The sequence below is a fragment of the Petaurus breviceps genome, unplaced genomic scaffold, assembly GCF_028583685.1.
Source record: "Petaurus breviceps papuanus isolate PSGF00001 unplaced genomic scaffold, PetGlider_PUasm1.0 90633, whole genome shotgun sequence".
Lineage (NCBI taxonomy): Eukaryota > Metazoa > Chordata > Mammalia > Diprotodontia > Petauridae > Petaurus > Petaurus breviceps.
Genome location: NW_027187293.1, coordinates 2379990 through 2388127, shown reverse-complemented (window position 1 = coordinate 2388127; position 8138 = coordinate 2379990). Strand labels below are relative to the sequence as shown.

Genomic DNA, 8138 nt, shown 5'->3' with positions numbered 1-8138 from the left:
CTTGAGTACATTCTCTTTCTGTCAGGAGTTTGGTAGCATGATTCATCACAGATTCTCTGGAATCATGATTGGTCACTGAATTGAACAGAATTCTGGCATCATTCAAAGTATTTTTTCTTTAGTTTTCTTTTTATTATATAAGTAATTCTCCTGGTTCTACTCAGTTCATTTTACATCACTTCATATAAGTCTTCCCAGGTCTCTCTAAAATTGTCTCTATCATCATTTATTATGACTCAAACACATTAGATTACATTCATATACCATAATTTTTTCAGTCTTTCTCCAATTGATGATCATCCCCTTAGTTTCCAAGTCTTTGATAACACAAAAAGAAGATAGGCCATAACTGTGTGTGTGTGTGTCTGTGTGTGTGTGTGTGTATCCTTTTCCTCTTTCTTTGATCTTTTTGACCTTTGAATCAAATGTATAAGGTATAGGTCCAATATTAGTCTTATTTCAAAGTATATGCACATTTTAGTGACTGGACTGGAGGGGGTGGGGGGAGGGCATAGTTCCAAATAACTTTCCAGAATGGCTGGACCAATTCATAGCTTCACCAACAGTGAATTACTGTACCTGTTTTCCCATGAGCATTTGTCATTTTCCTTTTTTTGGTCATTTCTGCCATCTGATGGTGTTTTAGTTGGAACATTAGAGTTGATGCATTTACATTTTTCTAATTATTAATATTTTGGAGAACTTTTTGTCATGGTTATTAATAGCTTAGATTTCATCCTTAGAAAACTTTTCATATCCTTTGACTATTTATTGATTGGAGAAAGGCTTTTTACAAAGTTAAATACATCCCTTACATATTTTAACAGTTACCAGCTTCCCTTTTAATTTTAGCTGCCTTGGTTTTGTTTGTAAAAAAGAAAAAACTTTAAAATTTTATATAATCAAAATTGTCCAGTTTGTTTTCTGTTTTCCTTTTTATCCTTTACTTGGTTATAGAACTTTTATGAAGGGTAATTTCTTGATTGCTCCTATAATTTGTTTATAACATGATCTTTTAAATCTAAGTCATATATTAATTTGGAGTTTATCTTAGTATACCACGTGAGATTTTAGTCTAAATCTAAATGCTGTCAGGCTGCTTTCCCATTTTCCCAGAAATTTTTGTCTAATACATATCCCATTTGTGGTCTTTGAATTTATCAAACCCTATTCTATTAGCCTCATTTACTTTTGTACTTTGTGCATCTAATTTGTTTTGTAAAAATTACTTTTAACTAGTAGCAAATAATTCAGATGATTATTCTATAATATGAGATATAGGATGGCTGGGCTTTCTTCCTTCCTACTTTTTTTTTTATTATTTTCCTTGAGTATCTTAATGTTTTATTTCTCCAGAAAAAAAATCATTATTTTTCCTAGCTCTATAAAGTAATTCTTTGGTAAAGATTAAACAAATTCACTTAGGCAATACTGTCATTTTTATTATATTGACTTAGACTTCCCAGGAGCAGCTAAATATTTCTCCATTTAAGTATATATTTATCTAAAGAGTGTTTTTTTAGTATACTCCTGTATTTCTTATGTGTTTTCAAACATATCTGTCTTCTTAAATCTTAAACATTAATGTAATATCATCTGCACTTTAATATTGTTGTCCTATTATGAGCTAGATATTGTTCAAGATATTTTGAGCTACTAAAGCTATTTTATCTAATTTACTTTTAGCTTGAATAAAAGGCTTAGTAGAGTGAATCAGCTTATAGGGATAAAAATTATTTTGTTTCTGTTTTCCATGCCAAGAAAGTTATCTTTAGGATAGAAACTACAAAATAAAAACAATTTAATATGGAATTAAAATCCAGAATAACTGAGGTAGAATGTATTTAGTTGCCCGTGATGAAATCAAGTTACCTGATCCCAAAGTGAACTACAGCCTTGGAGCCTGAAAGAACTAATAAATATGCCTGCTGAAGTACTATCAGTAATTTTTGAAAACCCATGGAAAATAAAAGTGCCATACGATGGAAGAAAGGAAACTGTTCTGATTTTCAAAAAAGGTAAGAGAATGAGGTCTGAAAATTAATCTCAACAAGCATTCATTAAGTGCTTACTATGTATCAGGTCCTGGTCTGGGTACTGGGAATACAAAGATGGAAGTGAAACACTCCTTGCACTCAGAGAGCTCACATTCTATCAGGAGAGATAATAGCATGCATATGCGTGGTTGTGATGGAGGAGGGGACTAACCAAAGAAGAATGCATAGATATTCCCTGCCTGGTTTTAGTTCTTGTAGCATGGGTGGATAGTCCCTATCTGCTTCTAATACAACCATGTAGAAACTTTGGGAAGCTAATTTCAAGTCATGATTACTTATAGATTGGCACTGGGTGATGACAAGACAAAAAAAAAAAAAAACCAAGACAAAACCCCAAAACAAAAAAACTTTCTAATTGGCTGAAGAGACAGAAGAACTGATGACTCAGGAGTTCTTGAGTTGAAACTAAATGTGAATACAAAAACTGAAATTCCTCCTATCTCTCAGCTACTTCCCTTAGAAGCTTCAAGTGAGCAGGACTACTTTGAGCTTCCAGGTGGGGAAAGGTCATCCAGCCAGCACGTATAGATGGCACCTATGCTTCTATTGTGTTTATGCTTTCCTGGCCATAGGTTAATGACTATTCTGAGAAGGGGGTGAGTTCAAGACATTCAGGGAACTCATAACATGCCCAACAAGCAATGAGAATGGGTAGCTGAATCCATCCGAGGTGGGAGCCATAGCAACAGAATTCAGGAGATAAGTGAGCAATAACATTGATATGGATGTTCCAAGGCAGCAACTTTGTGGGAATTACAAAAATCTGAAGATACCATAGAATAACAGAGAGCTACATATAAGGGAACTTCATGAGGATTCTGTGAAGAAATAAAATTACTTTCAGGGATGAGTTAGAAAGTATCCCCAAGCTACACATATGCTTTACTACCATTATGCTTTAAGTTTGATCCCACTCTCCCCATATGTGTTCAAGGGGATATCCATCCCCATTTGGGAGAGGGAGCTGTTTTATACTAACTGTTCTACTTATACTATCTCAGTAAATTCCTTTTCTAAAACTAATGGAGTCAATTGACTATTTGACAACAAGGAGCCAAGAGGTGAAGACTCAACTGATAATACCAGAAACCACAGTGCTTTCTGGTTCTCCCTTAGAATTCTGAGACTAGTAGTAATTAACCACCCTTTAAGGATCCAGCTGCCAACTTAAGTAGGAATTGGAGAAGTGATCCCAGAAGGGGTGCTACAAATGTATATACAAAATAAATACAAGGTGATTAGAGGTGAAAGGCCCCTTGCTGCTGGGAGGATCAAGAAAGGCTTCATGTATAAGGTAGCCCTTGTATTTAGTTTTAAAAGAAACAAGATTTTAGGAGAGCAAAAGTGAATTCATTACAGAAATGAGGGACAGCCAGTGCTAAGGCACAGAGAATGCAGGTAATGGAGAAGCATTAAGAAGGTCAGTCTGATTAGACCATGAGGAATGTGAAAGGGAATCATGTGTAATGAAGCTGGAAATATTGTTTGGAGGCAGGTTGTATAGGCATTTAAATGCCAGACATAAGAGACTGTATTTTTTTCTAGAGGCAATAAGGAGCAAGTAAAGGTTATTGAAGAGCGTGACACGGTTAAACCTATGCTTTAAGAAAACCATTCTAACATCTGTGTAAATGATAGATAAGAGTGGGGAGAGGGAGAGAATTGAGGCAGGGAGAGTCAATCAAGAAGCTACTATAATATTCCAGGCAAGAGATGATGATGTAAAGTAGGGTTGGGATTGGGGACAGATGTGACAGATGTTATGATGAAAATAAAAGTAAAGTAGAAATGTGGAATGGGATACATAGAGTGAATGAGAGTGAAGAGGCAATCATAACACTCAGGTTGAGAATTTAAGTGGTTAGGATAGGCTAAGGCTACCTTCAACAAACATAGAAAAGTTTGGTAAAGTGGTGAGTTTGTGTGTGGAGGGGGAGATAATGAGTTCTATTTCAAACTCAATGAATTTGAGATGTCTATGGGACTCCCAGTTTGAAATGCCCAGTGAGAAGGTGGTGAAAAAGGACTAAAGCTCAGGAGAGAAATTACAATTGAATATATAGATCTGAGAGTGAACAGCAGAGAAAAAAATCATTAAACCCATGAGAACTAATAAGGTCACTTAATAATAAAGTGAGAGTATGGAAAAAGAGAAGGGCACTCAATAACAAATATTGACTACACCCTCATCAGGAAGAATTCATGGATGATAGACCTATTAAGTAGGAGCCTACTTTGACACAATTACTGACAACATTTTAGAAAGTACTGCTCAAGGGACAGTCAGTGAACAGGTAGAATAGGAGGAGGCCAAGCATAGCTTCCTTAAAAAACAGTTCATGCCATACTTTACTTTTACTTTACATGCCTTCTTTACTCTTTGCAAAGAATTGCTAGACTGGTAGATTATAAGAATGCTACTATTTTACCATAATTTTAGCAGCTAGGTGGCACAGTGGATAGATCATTTTGACTCTAAGGTCAGGCAGACCTGAGCTTACATCTGGTCTTGGACATATACTGTGTGACATTAGGAAGGTCATTTTAACCAACATTTGCCTTAGTTTCCTTATTTGTAAAATGAGGACAATAACACCTACCTCAAAGGGTTGTTACAAAGATTAAATGAGAACATAGGTAAAGCACTTAGCATAGTCCTTATGCTAAGCCCATAATATATAGTAAGTGCTATGTAAAAATAGTATAGCATAGTACAGAATAGTATAGCATACATCAGAGGTATTATAGGTTCAGTTCCAGACCACCAAAATAAAGTGAATATTGTTGTAAAGCAAGTCACATAAATTTTTTTTCGTTTCCCAGTGCATATAAAAGTTATGTTTATACTTAACTGTAGCCTACTAAATGTGCAATAGTGTTATCTAAAAAAATGTACCTGCCTAAATTTAAAAATACTGTTTTGCTAAAAAAAATAATGCTAGCTGTCATCTGAGTCTTCAACAAGCCACAATCTTTTTGCTAGTGGTTGCTGAGGGTTGGGGTGGCTGTGGAAATTTCTTTCTTTTTTTTTGGATGGGTAAAGGCAAGGCAATTGGGGTTAAGTGACTTGCCCAAGGTTACACTGCTACTAAGTGTGTCAAGTGTCTGAGGCCAGATTTGAACTCAGGTCCTTCTGACTCCAGGGCTGGTGCTCTATTCACTGCACCACTTAGCTGCCCCTGGAAATTTCTTAAAAGAACACAGCAATGAAGTTTGCCCCTTTAGTTGACTCTTCCTTTAACTTGAAAAATTACAAGAGAAATTATTTAGAGAGTTATTTATTGGCCTAATTTCAATATTGTTGTGTCTCAGCAAATAAAGAGTCCTGAGGAGGAGAGAAATTAGAGAATGGCAGGTTGATGGAGCAGTCAGAGCAAACACAGCATTTATTAACTGAGTTTGCCGTCTTATGTGGGCACAGTTCATGGTGCTCTAAAACAATTACATCAGAAAATCAAAGATCACTGATCACCATAACAGATAGAATAATAATGAAAAAGTTTGAAATATTGTAGGAATTATCAAAATGTGACAGAGACACGATGTGAGCATATGTTGCTAGAAAAAAATGGTGCCAATCAATTTGCATGATGCAGGGCTGCCACAAACCTTCAATTTGTTTTTTATAAAAGAAATTTCTGCAAATGGTAATAAAACAAAGCACAATAAAATGAGGCATGCCTGTAATGGGTGTCATAGCAAAGGCTAGCCATTAATATTATTATAATAACATTTGTACAAATGCCCTCATGCTAATGTTAAAATGGAGAGATATAGATTAGATAATTGTACAGTTAGGATAATTCAGAATTAGTTCAATAAGCAGGTTAAGAGTATAGACATTAAGGGAACAATGCTCATGTGGAGAGAGGGAAGGTCTCTAGCAAGGTGCCTCATGCATCTTCCCTATGCTGGTTAATATCTTAATCAAAGGTTTAGATAAAAGACTAGATGATGTGGTTATCAAATGTATAGACTGTTTAAAACTGGGAGGCATGGTTAACACATTGGATGACAGGTATGATCCCAAAGGATCCCAACAATTTAGGATGTTAAGCCAAATCTAATAAGCTGAAATACAACAGAAATAAAGTCTAATACTTGAGTACAAAATTTCAATTTCATATGCACCAGAGGAGGAAAACTCAGTAATTTACCTGAAAAAAATCTTGGTATATTAGTGGTTAGTGAATTCACTGAGTCAAGGGTATCATATGGCACGCAAAAAAAATGAATTCAATAGCTGTATTTAAATACACAATTGGACCTGGCACGTGATTTGCATTAGTCAGTGCTGGGGCTGAGGCATCCCAGAGAATGGGTAGATGGAGAGCTAAACTGCTAAGTCCTCCCAAGTTTCCCTCCTCCATCGTTCCTTTTTTCCTTGCCAGCACCTCCACATCAATCTTTTTTTTGGAAAAATTCCTTGATAAGCATGACTGAGTTCTGGCTTATATTAGCTGCTGGGGAGAAAACATGCCCACAAACAGGAGAAACTACATGCAGCAACAACCAAAAGTATTAATCTCTCTATTAATTCAAAATTCAACATTCCTGAATTTAAGGTTGGTATATTGGTTTTTTAGTTAGATTATCAAATGAATTGGCCAAATCAGATGTGTTTGTGGAGGGAGTTGTTAAGAAAGTGACACAATGTATGACTGGTATACTAGAAGATAGAGAGAAAATTCAAGAAAACCTGTTGGCCAATGGAGTTGACTTGGTTACATAGATAACAAGATTCCAAAGTATGCAACAAGGCTAAGTATCCAATCAACCAGTCCCTGAAAAATATTTTTGAAATAATTGGCAAGGGAGTAAGTCAAATTGACAATGACTTGAAAGCCCAAGCATGTGCATATAATAATTTGAAAGGCAATCTTCAGAATTTTGAAAGAAAGAATGTGGGAAGTTTATCGACTACAAGTCTAGCAGAAATCATAAAGAAAGATGACTTTGTCCTTGATTCAGAGTATCTCATCACATTATTGATGGTAGTTCCAAAATTAAACCACAGTGACTGGGTTGAGTGACATGAGACATTGGTTGAGATGGCAGACCTGAGGTCTAGCAAAGTTCTTTCAGAGGACCAAGATGGTTTATCTGTGCAATGTTACATTGTTTAGAAAGGCAATGGATATAAAGCCAGAGAAAACAAGCTCACTGTCTGTGATCATTATAGTGAAGCGAATACAAAAGCAAAGAGGAGATGACCAGGCTCTCCACTGACAAGAAGCAGCAGTCTGGACAACTAATTCAGGGACTGAAAGTGAAATTAAGTGAAATTTTCATAGCATGGATTCACAGCGTTAACAGTTTTTGTTGAGTCTGTTTTAAGATATGGATTGCCAGTGAACTTTCAGGCAACGCTACTTCAACCCAATAATAAAACCATGAAGGAACTGAGAGAAGTGTTGTATAATTTATTACACAGCTGGACAGCAGTGCCGCATCTATTATTGATGCTGCTCTGGATATTCCAGGTTCAAATCTCAGTTAACAGGAATGTTATCTCTTTGTGTACTACAAGATTGATTGCAGTCTATTAGAATTCAAGTAAAAATGGTTGCCAATACTGGCGATCCTATCCTAGTATTGGTATATATGAACAGAAATGATGTTGAAGTATGTCTATACATTTACTAACTCTCTATTAATCCAATGCTTGCTTTTTACTTCCTTCCCTTTGACTAATTTTCCCATCCATTTCTTCATATTTTCTTTTCAAAGAAGATCATATATATATATATATATATATATATATATATATATATATATATATATAGTTACTATTTCTCACAAAGACCTTATTCACAAGGAAAAAGTACAAACATCGGTTACCATTTTGTGCCCTGCATTTACTAGTTGTAACTATTAAATGGTTATTGAATTGTGATGTAAAAAAGTGACAATATTCAGGTATGTGCTTTCTGAATATTACCAACAATAATCTATGAGCACTGACAACACCCACAGGCAAGAATAAAATTACCTGTTAAAAAAAAAATAAATACACAGTCTAAAAAATTAGAGAAGTTATAGCCCACTGACCCCTGCCCTGGTCAAAGCACATCCAGAGTC

General features: G+C 35.4%; 1 pseudogene; it reads left to right on the top strand.

The window, feature by feature from the left end:
- Positions 1-6492: 6492 nt before the first annotated feature.
- LOC138143219 (V-type proton ATPase subunit C 1 pseudogene) lies at positions 6493-7617 on the top strand (annotated as a pseudogene).
- Positions 7618-8138: the final 521 nt, after the last annotated feature.